Below are 15,958 nucleotides of genomic sequence, written 5' to 3'. Positions count from 1 at the left end.
CAAGGCGTTCGTCGAGGTTCTTGAGTTTTGTTGCGGATTTTCGCCATGGGTTTGATCCCTAAGAGGTATGTAAGCTTCCATAGTGTTGGTTTCATTAACCCACACACCAATCATGATTTATTTAGCATAATTTCGTTCTTAAAATTTCAGGATTTAAGTTCTTGATGAGTTCTTGATAAGTGTCCTTATCGATTAAGTTTTGATGTAAGATTCTATTTGGGTAAATTTTAAACGACCATATCTCTTAGAATATAAAGATTTCAGTTAGCCATAACCTATCCAATTAAAGGTATTTGAATCTACTTTCCAACGCCACCAATTTCGTGTCAATCCAATTTCTAAGTAAAACGTTATGACTATTTTAGTAACCTATGCAGTGTTGTTACGAATTAGCCGACAAGAAAACATTTAAAAGGGTTGTTTTTGTTTTTTACGTCCAAGAAAACCCTAAAAGAATTTCTTGACTAATAAAAGGGTCAAAATAATCAGATTTTCATCTTTTTGTCCATCATTCTCTTTTCTCTCAAACCCTAGGGCAAAACCCTAAGGAAAAATCAAAGTAGAAGACTACATTCAAGATTCTTTCAATATTTTTCAAGATTCTTTCCATCTTTTTCAAGATTCTTCTTCAAGGTAAGTCTTTCTCCAAGAACTCCATTCTTTTCAACTCAAATTCCTCCATACAATTATGAATCACTAAGGAAAATCATAATTGGTCATAGAGATTTCAAGAAACTAATTCAAGAATCTCAAGAAAAGTTTTCTTGATCGTTTACCTTCAAGCTAGAGTTTCAACGCTTTTAATCAAGTGATTCTTCGAGATTCTTCAAGAACCTTATTCTTCCAGGTATGTAAGGCTATCATAGTACTGGACTAGTTTGTCCTCACGCCCTACATCTACTTTTAGATCAGTAAAAGAGTAACTTGAGCTCATGTTTCTTTTAAAAGTTATATTCCTAATTATAGAATTGCTATATTATTATTGAGATCCTTCATATCATGAATCATAACTCTTGAATTCATAATTCAAATTCAAGAAAGAGTTAAGAGTAGAGTTCAAGAATGCCTTTGAGTTCAATTGTGAATTCTTTGAGATCAACTGTCGATTTGAGCTAAGTTTTGAGGAAGTAAGTATGAGAATGAAAAGATTCGTATACCTGAGTTCCATATTGTTATTTTGACCCTTGAGTCGAGTCGTTCATGCCCATAAATTCTGCAAGAACTCCATCAGTTGAGTATCTTTCAGAGGAGTAGTATCTTCAAGTTCTAAGTCTTGAGTATTGAGTTCCTAGTTATTTTTGGATTATATTCCTAATCACGGGGCTACTACATGTTACCCATGAATGTCCTTGAGTTGAGTAGTTCATGCCCATAATTCTACATGAACCTTATGCTTTGAGTTATAAATTTTAAAAACCTTTTTAAAGCCAACACTTGAGTACTTAAACTGAACTTTGAGAAAGAAAAGATGAGTTTTAAGAAAAGAGTTTTATAAAACATGATTAGTATGACAATCGAGTATGTCATCAATGTATGAACAGTATGGTATCTAGATATACCATCAATGTTTATGTAGTACGACTTCCCGAGTTATCAATGATCATATTATAATATAATTTTGAAATGTTTTTGAGAAAGAGCAGAATTGAGTTCATTTTCTTAAAAATGATATATGGGAACTATGTATTCCAAGAGTAAATGTTTTCACATTTAAGATGAGAGGAATTAAGATTTCAAAAAGAGTTTTCAACAGTTTGAGTACCATCTCATTTAAGAGAAAGGATTTTGAGAAATAATCTCAAACCATAAAAAAAGTTATGTTTTAAACATATGAGCTAGTATATTTCGGGAGTAGTATTGAGCACCAATATGGGGAAGTGTTCAGATAACTCACATCCCCATAAACCATGTAGCCAAAGTGGGTAGAAAGGGTCATACTTTTTAGATGATTCCTTAATGCTTTTTAGCATAGACTAGTGGATCAACTTAGCAGTTAGGTTCTATACCCCAGGCAAGGTATAGGACGGCCCTAGAAGCGTCAGGCAAAATGTTGTATCATCACATAGCTCATAAGTGATGGTTGTCAATTAGAGAAACTCCCATAGAGATATTTGTTTTTTTATATTCACAGAGTTTACTTGTATTTTCATATACAAACAGAGTTTATATTGTATCCTTGCATACAAACTCAGTATATTATATTATATTCTTAAATACATTGAGTTGTTTTCTACTGTTTTAAAAGTCTTCCATATATTGAGTCTCTTATTATCGCTTTATATTGAGTTGAGTACCAAGAGTCGAGTGTCTTATTATTGAGTCGAGCCTTATTTCACTGAGTTGAATATCTTATCATTGATTTGAGTCTTATTTCACTGAGTTGAATATCTTATCATTAGGTTGAACTATGTTTCTTATTCTTGAGTTGAGTTTAGTTGAGTGAGTTGAGAGGAGGTAAGTATGTTTCCTTTTAATCAAGTTCAAGCTTATGTTTATGCTTTAGAAATCCCCCTACATGCTCATGCATTCCACGTACTGAGCCATTTGGCCTGCATTTGTTTCATGATGCAATACAGGTAATCAGAGTTATCAACAGGTAGTTCGTTGATACAACATGCAACTCGAGTTAGCTATTGTGAGCCTCCTTGCTTTTCGAGGGTTACACTTCTACTTTGTAACACCCCGAAAATTAGTAGTCCAAACTAGAGCTAAACGTGTGGGTTAATGTCAAGTAAAATGGCCAAGGGCCTATCATACATTGGAACTAGTTGAAGGAAACATTTATGTTGCCTTGATCCACTTGGCGAAGGGTAGTACCATCGCCAAAGTGACTTGGCAGTTAGGCAAGTGGAGCTAGAGTCGCCCATTGGACTACCTAGGGGGTCCAAGATTCTGGAAAATTGGGCGAGCTAGGTCGGGGCTCGCCAACCCTATTGGCGGATCGCCCAAAGTCTCCTCCCCATCGCCTAGTGGTGTGCCTCCATAATGTGGGCACTGGAAATTTTGGCGAGCCAAGGGACCACTTGGCAAGCTAAAGCGTGCAGATCTGCAAGTTTTAAGTAGGAATCTTAGGGTCTGATGTTATTTTCCCTAAATCGATACTACATCTTTTTACTCCTTCCCTAGTGAAGTTTATTAGGTTTTTATGGTAAAATTCCCCCAATTAAGTAATTCTCCCTAGAATCCAAAAAGAAAACCCCAAACTTCACCCTCTCCAAAGGAAATTCTCTCTCTAGAACTTCATTGCTAAGTATGGTAGTCCTACATCCATAGATAACTCATGGGTTCCTTTTAAAAACATTTCTAATGATTCATTTATGATATATTATGTATGAATTGATCATTTTCTATAGTTTTTATGTTGAATTCCCCAAGAACCCATGAAACCCCAAATTACCCAATTATGATTTTGTGATGTGGGTTTGTTGATTATAGAAGAATATTAGGAGATTATTCTTGTGATAGTTGAGTTACTTGAATTATGATTATATCCATGTCTAATGTAGTAATTCTAGATATGTTGATTGAATGTGATCTATGGTTCTTGAAGGGTACAGTATGAGAATTATGCATGATTATGAGATTTATGTATATGCTTTATGAACAATTTGAGGGTAAAGAGAATATGATTATGATCTAATTGTTGTGTTGTTGGAAGTTATCCTTATGTACACACCTATGTATGATTATGATATGATGTTAAGGGTTCTCTCACAATATGATGATTCTAAGGTTGAAAGGCTATTCTCACTTATTGAATCTATGAGCTACAATATGAATTATGTTGGATTGAGTGTCAAGACATTCTTCCATGAATATGAACTTAAGTCAAGACTTAATATGTAATCCATGGGAATTAATGCTTAGCACCGAGTGGATATGAATATGAGATGGAAGCATATACGCTAGTTGAGTCTGGTTTCCCAATGAAAGCTTTTACACTAGTTGAATTCGGCTTTCCAAATGGGTTTCTTCTACCTTAGTTGATTCCGGGTTCCCAAAGTATGTATCTCACGAGATGGAAACCTTCTACCATAGTTGAGTCCAGGTTTCTAGAAGCAATCTCCTTATCCCCTAAACTATGTGCCCTCATAGGTATTTACCTAGTGGATCTACCTAAGGTAAGAGTATTGTTCTACCTTACGCAAGTAGGACAACCACTTTTTGGTATGGGGTAGACACTGGATTCCATGTTAAGTTCACATGGTATAGTTAAGGCTTATTCCCCATTATGATAAAAGTATGAACAAGAGTATGAATGGTGAGCTATAGTTACTCAAGAGGCAATACTTAGTGTGAGTGACATTATGGGATCTTATTCATGCATTGCACAAGTATGCTTTGAGGATATGTATGATATGTTCCTCTTATGACATGATGATATACGAGTTGATTATGCTTATGACTTATGCTTTTTCCTTATCTTCCAAAGGATGCTTTAGCTTAGCAAATTGCATGCATTCAACTAAAACGTCCATTTTAGCATGTTTTCATGATTTTATGCATGACTATCATACTTAGTGCATTTTTGTACTAACCCATATTTTCCTATATTTTCCCTAAGTTGTAGGGTTTGGTTCTCGAGGTGGTCCCTATTATGGCTAGAACTTGGATCTACTCATTCTCCTTGCTTGTTGGTGAGTCCTCGTGATTCTAGGATGGATATTTTCATTTAGTAGTTTCATTCTTCCATTTGACTTTCGAATTATGTTGTATGGGTTGTGACCCTAGTTTGATTCAAGTATTGTAATAGATGGCTAATTGAGACAAGTCTAGACTTTCACTTTCCTTTAAGAAAATATTGGACTTGAAATGCATTTTTACTCTTTATTGTTCTATGCTTAAGTTATGATATGCTAAGTGGCTTACACGGAGCCCTTTTGGGGTTCTATGTGCCTTGTTACGTCTAGGGGGTACCCTTGGGTCGTGACAAACTTAGTAATTAGAGCACAAGGTTTAGAATGATTCTAGGATGATGTCTCATAAGCCACGTCTAGTAGAGTCTTATTCATAAGTGTGAAGCGCGTCACATTTATGAATGAGAGGCTATAAGATGATTAAGAAACTACACTTCTTTCATTACTTTTAAGTCCTGCCTTAGAGTTTAACTCTATAAAGTCCCTCTCTTAATCCTTCTCTTGTGTCTTCAAGAAATGAATACACGAAGGGCTAACTCTAGAAGGGTGGAAGAGGAGGATGTGAATCAAGGAGCTCCTCCTCAAGATAATCAAGCTCCAGTTGATCCTGTGGTCTACTATCCAAATGTTGGCTCAAGTCATGACGGCTAAAGACAATAGAGAAGTGGTAGCTACGGTGAATCCTATTGTGAATTCGGTTGCTTCTAGGGTTAGGTATTTTGCTAGAGTGAACCCTCCCAAATTTCATGGTTCTAAAGTGGAAGAGGTTCCCCAAAGTTTTATCAATAAGGTCTATAAAGTTCTTTCTATTATGGAGATGTCTTTGCAAGAGAAGGCAGAGTTAGCCATCTATCAACTAAAAGATGTTGCTCAAGTATGGTATGATCTATGGAAGAGGGGAAGACCCGTAGGAGCGGTCCCGGTTGAGTGGGAAACGTTCAAATCGGTATTTCTTGATAGATTATTTCCTCGAGAGTTGAGGGAAGCTAAGGTGGAAGAATTCATTAATATTAGGCAAGGTAACATGAGTGTTAAAGAGTATGCCTTGAAATTTACCTAACTATCCATGAGATGAGTAGGTTTTTGACGGGTGTGTCCGACTTGGTTGAAGAACAATGATGTGCGTCAATGCTCGATCATGACATGGATATCTCAAATATTATGGTGTACGCTCAACAAATTGAGTTAAAACTCAAGAAAAAAAATAGGGAGCTGAAAAGAGCAAGAACCGATGATGGGAACTTCTCCAATGCTAGGTTCGATGGACAAGGCCGACCCAGGTTCAAACAAAGGTTCTCCAACCAAGGCTCCTCTAGTGCTTCAAGGGTCAACAAGGAAAGGGTTTCCAACCCTAAACCTTAAGGAGGTACTAGTGGTAGTTCTTATGTTGCTAGGCCTAATTGTGCAAAATATGGTAGAAAGCATGATGGCAAGTGCCTTGTTGGTATTGATGGGTGTTTTAGTTGTGGGGAGGTTGGACACAAGATAAGATACTATCCAATTCTCAAGGTTAAAGAGAGGGAAGATAAACAAGCTCCTCCAAGCGGTTCAAACTCCAATGCCCAAAAGCAAAATCATTTTTATGCTCTTCAATCTCGAGGTGACCAAGAGAGCTCCTCGGATGGGGTGACCGGTGTGTTAAAAGTCTTTTCTATTGATGTATATGCCTTGTTAGATCCTGGTGCTACCTTGTCCTTTGTGACACCTTTTTTGGCCATGAAATTTGAAATACTCCCCGAAGAGTTAGTAGAACCTTTTTCGGTCTCTACCCCGATTAGTGACTCACTGGTGGCTAAAACAATCTATAGAAGTTGTCCCATTTCCTTGTCCCATAGAGTTACTTTGGTGGATTTTGAAGAGTTAGATATGTTAGACTTTGATGTGTGGGTATGGATTAGTTGCATGCATGTTATGCCTCTATCGATTTTAGGACTCGGGTGGTTAGATTCCAATTTCTGAATGAGCCTATCTTAGAGTGCAAGGGGGGAAATTCTATCCATAGATGTCAATTTGTCTCTTGTCTTAAAGCTAGGAAGATAATCTCCAAAGGGTGTATTTATCATCTTGTTAGGGTGATGGAAGTTGAGTCTGAAACCCTTTCTCTAGAGTCAGTTGCGGTAGTGAATGAGTTTCCGAAAGTTTTTCCCGATGATTTGCTCGGTATTTCTCCCAAGCAGGAAATAGATTTTGGTATTGACCTTTTATCGGATATGCAACCTATCACCATTCCTCCTTATAGAATGGCTTCAGCCAGTTGAAAGAGAAACTAAGGGATTTGTTAGACAAGGGTTTTATTCGATCGAGTATCTCTTCATGGGGTGCTCCAGTGTTGTTTGTTAGAAAGAAGGATGGGTGCTTTAGAATGTGCATCGATTATCGTCAATTAAATAAAGTGACCATCAAAAATAAATATCCCATTCCGAGAATTGATGATTTGTTTGACCAACTTTAAGGGGCTAGCTACTTTTCAAAGATTGATCTTCGTTCGAGTTATCACCAACTGTGAGTGAGAGGGGTTGATATTCCAAACACGGCCTTTTAGGAACTGATTTGGTCTCTATGAATTTGTGGTTATGTCATTTGGGTTGACAAATGCTCTGGCGGCATTTATGGATTTGATGAATAGAGTGTTTAGGCAATACCTAGACATGTTTGTGATTGTGTTCATCCGTGATATTTTGATCTATTCAAGGAGTGAGAATGAACATGTGGACCATTTGAGAATTGTGTTACAAGTTCTTAAGGACCAACAACTTTTTACAAAGTTTAGCAAGTGTGAATTCTGGTTAAGGTCCGTAGCTTTCCTTGGTCACATTGTGTCAAGTGAGGGTATTGAGGTAGATCCGAAGAAGATGGATGCGGTCAAGAGTTGGCCTAGACCTCTAACTCCTTCCGACATTAGAAGCTTTTTGGGTTTGGCCAGTTACTATAGGAGGTTTGTTGAGGGGTTTTCTTCCATTGCTTCTCCGTTGACGACTTTGACTCAAAAGAAGGCTAAGTTTGAGTGGTCAGAGTCTTGTGAGAAAAGCTTCCAAGAGTTGAAACATAGACTTACATCTGCTCTGGTGTTGACCTTACCGGAAGGTACGGATGGTTTTGTGGTATATTGTGATGCCTCTAGAGTGGGGTTGGGATGTGTCCTTATGCAAAAAGGTAAAGTGATTGCCTATGCTTCAAGGCAACTTAAAGTCCATGAGAAAAAAATTATCCTACCCATGATCTTGAATTAGTAGGGGTGGTATTTGCCTTGAAATTATGGAGACATTACTTGTATAGGGTCCATTTGGATGTTTTCACCGATCACAAGAGTCTTCAATATGTGTTTAGTCAAAAAGACTTGAATCTCCGACAAAGAAGATGGTTAGAAATTTTGAAGGATTATGACATAAGTGTCCTTTACCACCCCAACAAAGCTAATGATATAGCGATGCACCTAGTAGATTGTTCAAGCGTAGTGTGGCTCATGTAGAGGAAGAAAAGAAAGAATTGTTTGTGAGGTGCATAGAATGGCCCGAATAGGTGTCCAACTAGTAGATTCCACCAAGGGTGGTGTCATGGTCCATAATGGTTCCGAATATTCCTTTTTGATGGATGTGAAGTCTAAACAAGACATTCATATTATATTAGTTGAGTTGAAAGGGTCGGTACTCAAGAAGTCCATTGTGGCTTTCGGAGGATTTAACGCCAAGGATTGTTCATTTGTTTTAATCAATTGTTTATTATAAATCTTATCAAACCAACCATAATCATAAATGGTTTTTATATTAACTTTCGAAATAGTCCATTTGTTTAACAAATCAAGGTTTTGAGGTATATCTACCTCTTCTAGTCCAGTGCTTTTAATATCTTCTTGATCCATAAAAGAGAGAATATATCTATGCCGAAATTCTTCACATCAATTATATATATACCATGAAAGTTCCTAGGCTCTGATACCAACGATACAGGATCACTAAACTGGCGGTGGTCCGCCCAGTCATAGATCAAGCAAGTCAATATCCTTAGAGGTAGTCCAACTACATAAGAATCGAAATACACAAGAATTTTAATATAGTTTCTCAGAATGAATGGTTTAATTATTTTACCCAAGCAAAGGGCCTGTCAAGAAGCTACTACATACTTTTATTTAGCCCATGTGTCTGATAGTTCTAACCGGGTATAAAGCGCCCTACTTATCAAACTCAATTTTGGGCTAAAAACCACGGCTCATCAGACGGAGTCATAAAGACAAAGCCAATAAAAGTAGTACTAGATCTGACTATACCTCAATCTCAGAACCAAGTCGAGAAGACATACCAAAATTCTTCTATATTTAAATAAAGCTTAGATCTGTTCATGGTCTATATATATAAAAGAGAAGTTAGTTATCCGGCTTAGATATAAATTTTTAATCGGACATAGTCACAGCTTCCAGATCTGAGATATAAAAAGATTTAAAATTAAAAGAAAGAATTAAATTACCTTGTAATAATGGCCAACAGGGCCGATGAGAAATATCAACAACTTTATTTACTTTCGGTAAACCTCCGGCAAACTGAGAGCTTTACAAACTAAGAGAAACAAACAACTTAAAAAAACTTTAATGAAGAGAGAGTGTTTTTCGACGCCCCTCCTTCAAACTACAAAAGACCTTTTTATAGAAGAAAAAGGGATCTATCTACGGTGATCTACAGTGACCGATCTACAGTGATTTACAGTGACTATGGGTCCCTTATCAATGGGTCCCAAATGTACAGTAACAGTTTTTCTACTGTGGTTTAACAATGTAGCTACTGTTAATCAATAGTGGTCATCTTGTCTTTCTTTTTCAACTCCCTAAGTAAACCTTCTGCTTTAGACAACATATCTTTTATCACGGGTTTCGCCGATTCACAAGGCTGGGCCTCTTGAGCATCATCTGCGATATCATCACTTGTTTCACTTCTCATTGAAATGTCTGATTTTTCATAGTGAGTGATATTGAGGAGTAGATTCCTCCTAATTTCATCCAAATACTCTTTTATCATTTCTTCTTTATTTCCATCTTGAATGGAAATTCTTCTGGCACTATGTTTGACGGAGTTGTCAGCAATTATTCCTTTGTGAGGAATAGTACCATAATCTTGTATTCTTTGAGAAATAGAGTCCAATAATTCTTGGCCATATAATGATTTAGTCATGGGATCCTTCTTCATTAATTTATCCCAGAAATTATTATAATAAATCTGATATAAGCATGGAATTTGTTCTTCAGTAAAACCTACTTCCAGGGTCCATTTATGGATCCATGGAATCAAGAATTCTACGAAGAAATAAATTTGTTCATTTTGCTCTATATAACAAACATGATCTGAGTGGTATAAATCATTAATGTCTGGTGAAACCTTAACCCAGTTTATGTATAACTTTAAAAAAGGATCAGGTAAAATCTTTACCGTCGGTCGGTGGTATGACCACCAGTTCAAGAACTAGTTAGGAATTGGGTCAACAAATATCTTTGCACTTACCTTGATAAACCAAGTATGTTTATGCCTTTCATTGTTATAATAAAAGACTTTGCTGAAAGCGTTAATATAATCCCAATAAGTGAAATTGGTAGGGATTTTATTGAAGCTGATCTGCTTTTCTTTCATTGAGGATATACCCCAATCTTCAATTGATATAATCTGCTTTATGATCATTTTGGAGAAGTTATAAACCTTCTCGCTGGTGTTATAACCTGAGAAGTGCTGAAATTCAACACTACATGTATTCGTTAAAATGGACTCGTAATACAGGCGGGTTTTGTATGACTCTCCTGGGAAGTATAATTCGTTAAGTAAATATCGCTGGAATATCTTCCAGGGTTCTTCTTTTCTGTATCTCAGAGTTTTCAATAAGAAATATCATTTCTTTCTTTACTACCCTTTCATAGGATCTAATATCATCAACCTCTTCTTTCACCACCGATGCAAAAGTATCACTTTGCTTTTGAGATAAATATGCTCTCAGTTGGGCGTATAATGGATTATTTTCTAGAATATCATCCAGATGTATCGAAGAAGTAGCTTCTTTTGAAGAGCTTGTTAGTTTTACCAAGCTCATTCCTCCCCTTTGTATAATTGGAGAGCTGGATGAGGATTCGTATGATGATCCTAATGTTTTTGAGGAGGATGATCTTCCCCTTTCGCGAGTATAACTGCCCCTTCCTCTAGCCTTGGTTACCCAAGGAGGATCCATTCTGCAAACATAGCATTTAGTTTTAATCATCTAAAAGGTCATAAACTTCAGAACAATAAAATCTTTCATATAACTCTTGTTCAATCATGTAATTAGCGACTATATCCATCACCATTCCGTCTATAATTCTCCATAAAATACGTTCCAGTAAATCTCTATTAAGAGGAACTGCCTTCAAAATTGTAACCAAAGTAATATTAGTAAAGAAGTCAAGAAAACCCATTTTTTAAGAAGAAAGATATTCTCTAGATTAGAAGTCTGGGAGGGAATTATCACTTCCCTTTTTATAATGAATTTCAAAATCAAAAGGGGCTAATTGTGCCTGTCACCTAGCAAATATTAATTTGGATGCATCATGTTTAAAATCTTTATCAAACATGTATTTGACTGATTGAGCATCTGTTTTTATCACAAATTTTTTATTGTAAAGATCATCTTGAAATTTTAAAACACATTAACGATAGTTAACAGTTCATGAGCTACCGTTGCATATTTTTTCTGAGCATCACTCCATTTTCTTGAATGAAACCGAATAAGGTATTCATTTTTATCATGCGGGTTAATCTGTTTTGATTTTGAAATTCATTATAAAATCCTGAATCTCAGGAGGCCTTTGAATATGAACATCATGTTGTTTTGACGAAGAAGCCTGTTCCGAAACTTGTTTCCCAGATTTTAGCTTACTATCAATTTGAACAATCAGATTAGACAGGCTATCTAATTTTTTATCTAGAGAACAAATATGTTCACCAATAACTATGACATATAGACCCAAATAATTATTTTGAGAAATAAGACGATTAATTTAATTTATACTTACTGCGGCGACATCATTATCAATAAATTTATGAAAAGCTGTAAAAGTAATACCAGTATTATTTGGTAAAATAAACGGAGCTTAAGGAGGATAAATGGATTGAATAATATTACCTGATTCATCTTTGTAAGATCGTTCAAGAACGTTAATGAATAAAGGCAAATAAGTGGTTATAAACCAAGGCACAAAAACCATAATATGATTATGTAATGCACAAGTTTCATAAAACTCTTGAGAAATATTATTTAAATCTTCTTTACTATAAGTGTCAAAAAACCAAGTTTTAAACCGGTTCCATTTTTCATTTAAAAATTCGTTTTGAATATATTTTCTTGCCAACGAACCTGGACAAAAATCAATTTGATGTTCACTCATCATTAAGTATCATTAAGATTAAAATCCATCTCGGATACAGAAGGAATATCCTTGTCAGAAATATCAGATGCTTTATCATTCGTTTGAACAATGTTTAATCGAGGATCAATTTTATTTTTTTGTTTTTCTGCAGATATAATTGTTGATAAAGTATGTAATGAAGCAGCGCGATTTCTAGCTGGACCATAACAAGGTTCTATCGAAGAAATATATGTTGAATAGCCAGTCTTCTATCAGAAGCAAAAGAATGTCTACTATAAGGAACATTTTTTTCATCAAACTGCATACAAATTTTTCCATCGGAATTTTGACTAATATGAGAATATTCAGAATTAGTGACAGCATCGGTCATTTGCTCAGGGGTATAACAGAATCTAAAATCCAAGTGGTAGGAAAATTAATTTCTTCCCATTTTATAGGTCTTCTAGTAGTGACCTTAGATCTGGCGAAATTAGTTTCTACTAAAATAGTTTGATCAGATGTATCATATAACTTACATCTAGGTTCAAAGTAGCAAGTAATTTATAATAGATTTTTACGACAAGCAAATTAATTTAGATCCAGGTGCATAGTTATAACCATGCGATCTAATATATTAGAATCAGTCAAAGATAACTGCAAATTGGGCTGAGCATTAAAATAAACTGGACCATAAGCCACCGTAGATTCTATCGAACCCAACAAGGATTGACGAAAATTTAAATTCCTCGCATCTCGTAGAGCAGCTAAGAAAGTCTTTGGTAACCCTTTAAGAGTTAAAGGTTTAAAAGCAATTTGAACCATGCCAATATGCAAAAATTTAAACTAAGATTTATATAATTCAATATCATGCTTATTTAATAAACGAATAGTTTGTTCGGAGGAGTTTAATGCCAAGGATTGTTCAGTTGTTTTAATCAATTGTTTATTAGAAATCTTATCAAACCAACCATAAACGTAAATGGTTTTTATATTAACTTTCGAAATAGTCCATTTGGTTAACAAATCAAGGTTTTGACGCATATCTACCTCTTCTAGTCGAGTGCTTTTAATATCTTCTTGATCCATAAAAGAGAGAATATATCTATGCCGAAATTCTTCACATCAATTATATATATACCATGAAAGTTCCTAGGCTCTGATACCAACGATACAGGATCACTAACCTGGCGGTGGTCCGCCCAGTCATAGATCAAGCAAATCAATATCCTTAGAGGTAGTCCAACTACATAAGAATCGAAATACACAAGAATTTTAATATAGTTTCTCAGAATGCATGGTTTAATTATTTTACCCAAGCAAAGGGCCTGTCAAGAAGCTACTACATACTTTTATTTAGCCCATGTGTCTGATAGTTCTAACCGGGTATAAAGCGCCCTACTTATCAAACTCAATTTTGGGCTAAAAACCACAGCTCATCAGACGGAGTCATAAAGACAAAGCCAATAAAAGTAGTACTAGATCTGACTGTACCACAATCTCAGAACCAAGTCGAGAAGCCATACTAAAATTCTTCTATATTTAAATAAAGCTTAGATCCGTTCATGGTCTATATAAAAGAGAAGTTAGTTATCCGGCATAGATATAAATTTTTAGCCGGACATAGTCACAGCTTCCATATCGGAGATATAAAAAGATTTAAAATTAAAAGAAGAGAATTAAATTACCTTGTAATAATGGCCAACCGGGCCGATGAGAATATATTTGACTGACCTGAATCTCAGGTCAGAAGATATTCCATTAACAGTTTATTTTAATATAGTGATCTTTTAATGAAAATTGTTTATAGTTTTCATATATTTAATCTTCTTATTCTCATTTCTTAATCGTGACCTTTCAAATTTCTCACACAAATAATAAAAGACTACAAATGAGTAATTATTACTTAAAGACAAGAAATTAAAGTAGATACATGGTATATTTTAAAGTTAAATTTTATGCTCTACCTTTTTTAATTTATTTTAATAATAATTGACCTTTTCAATTTCCATGTGACTTCTCATATATATATATATATATTAAATGTATTTATCTTTTTAAATTTTTCTACTTTTAAATTAACATTAGTTAAGACCATATAATAAATTAAAATTTTATTTACTAATATTTCATTAAATAGATTATGATTTAGTGTAGGGGTATGTAACACCCCAGAAAAAAAATTAAGATAAGACTCGAACCATGTTTCGTTGTGAGTAAGATTTTATCAAGGAATTTAAAATTTCTTCAGTATTAAGGTCAAGTCACTAGATATAGAACCTTGATTTCCAAAAAGAATTAAAGAGAATTTATTCAAGTCATTCCTTAGTTCTTTTAAGTTTTGGGTCAACTTCAAATTATCATAACTTTCAGTACAGAATAAGTTAGGAGACCCATAATATATCAAATGAAAGATCTTTGAGTCCTCTTCCCAACGCCACCGAGATTTCTAATTTTCGAGTTCGTATGAGGGAGATATTCCCTTTTGAATCAGGCTGTCCATTTAAGGAAAATTACCCGACAATAGGAGGGGTATTTTAGTCTTTTCCTTACCCCCACTTATTCTAAACGCAAATTTCACCCAATTAAGGGTCTAAATTGATTAGAATCAATTTCATTCATCCCCAAAAGTATTTAGGGTTTTAGGGGGAATATTCAAGAGGAGAAAAAGTCCAAAGTTTAAAGAGTTCGTTCAAGAAATTCAAGATTTCGCCAAGAACCTATAGTTCTTTGAGGTTTGTAAGCTTCCATAGTGTTGGGTTCATTCACCCACAAGTCAATCATGAGTTTCTTTTGCGAATATATCCATAAATATTGAGTAATTTAATTTCTTGATGAGTTCTTGATAAGTGTTCTTGAAGTTTCTTTATCGATTAAGTTTTGACGTAAGATTCTACTTGGGTCAAATCCAAACGAACATATCTCTTAGAATATAAAGATTTATGTGGCCCATAACCTATCCAATTAAAGGTATTTGAATCTGCTTTCAAATGCCACCAATTTCGCGTCAATCCAATTTCTAAGTAAGAAGTGATAACTATTTTAGTAACCTGATACAGTGTTGTTACAAATTAGCCAACGGGAAAACATTAGAAAGGGTCGTTTTTGTCTTTTTACATTCAAGAAAAACCTAAACGAATTTCTTGACTAATAAAAGGCTCAAAACAATCAGATTTTCATCTTTTAATCCATCATTCTCTTCTCTTTCAAATCCTAGGGCAAAACCCTAATGAAAAATCAAAGTAGAATACTTCATTCAAGATTCTTTCAATCTTCTTTCAAGATTCTTCTTCAAGGTAAGTCTTTTTTCAAGAATACCATTTTTTTCATCTCAAATTCATCCATATCATAATGAATCATTAATGAAAATCATAATTCTTGGCCATAGAGATTTCAAGAAACTAATTCAATAATCTCAAGAAAGGATTTCTCAATCATTTACCTTCAAGCTAGGATTTCAAGGCTTCTAATCAAGTTCTTCTTCAAGATTCATCAAAATTCTTCAAGAACCTTATTCTTCCAGGTATGTAAGGCTATCATAGTGTTGGACTAGTTTGTCCTCATTCCCTACATCTTCTTACAAACCAGTAAAAGAGAAATATAGGATTCTACCCCTAGATTTGAGTATTCTTGAGATAAGTTGATTTGCGTTCTTGAGTTCATGGTTCTTTTAAAAATTGTATTCCTAATTATTGAGTTTCTATATTTTTTTTGAGAACCTTGAGTTGATTTGTTCATGTCTATAATTCAGCATGAACCCTATTTTGAGTTATAAATCTTGAGAAGTTTTTCAAAGCAACCACTTAAGTTTTAAACTGGTTTTTAGGAACTAAGTATGAGAATGAGAGGAATCGTATACATGAGTTTCATATTGTAATATAGACCCTTGAGTCGAGTCGTTCATGCCCATAAATTTTGCAGGAACTCCATTAGTTGAGTATCTTTGAGAGGAGAGTATCTACAAGTTCTAAGT

Source organism: Solanum stenotomum, chromosome 6 (assembly GCF_019186545.1).
Source record: "Solanum stenotomum isolate F172 chromosome 6, ASM1918654v1, whole genome shotgun sequence".
NCBI classification, from domain to species: domain Eukaryota; kingdom Viridiplantae; phylum Streptophyta; class Magnoliopsida; order Solanales; family Solanaceae; genus Solanum; species Solanum stenotomum.
Note: the sequence above shows the minus strand (reverse complement) of the source record.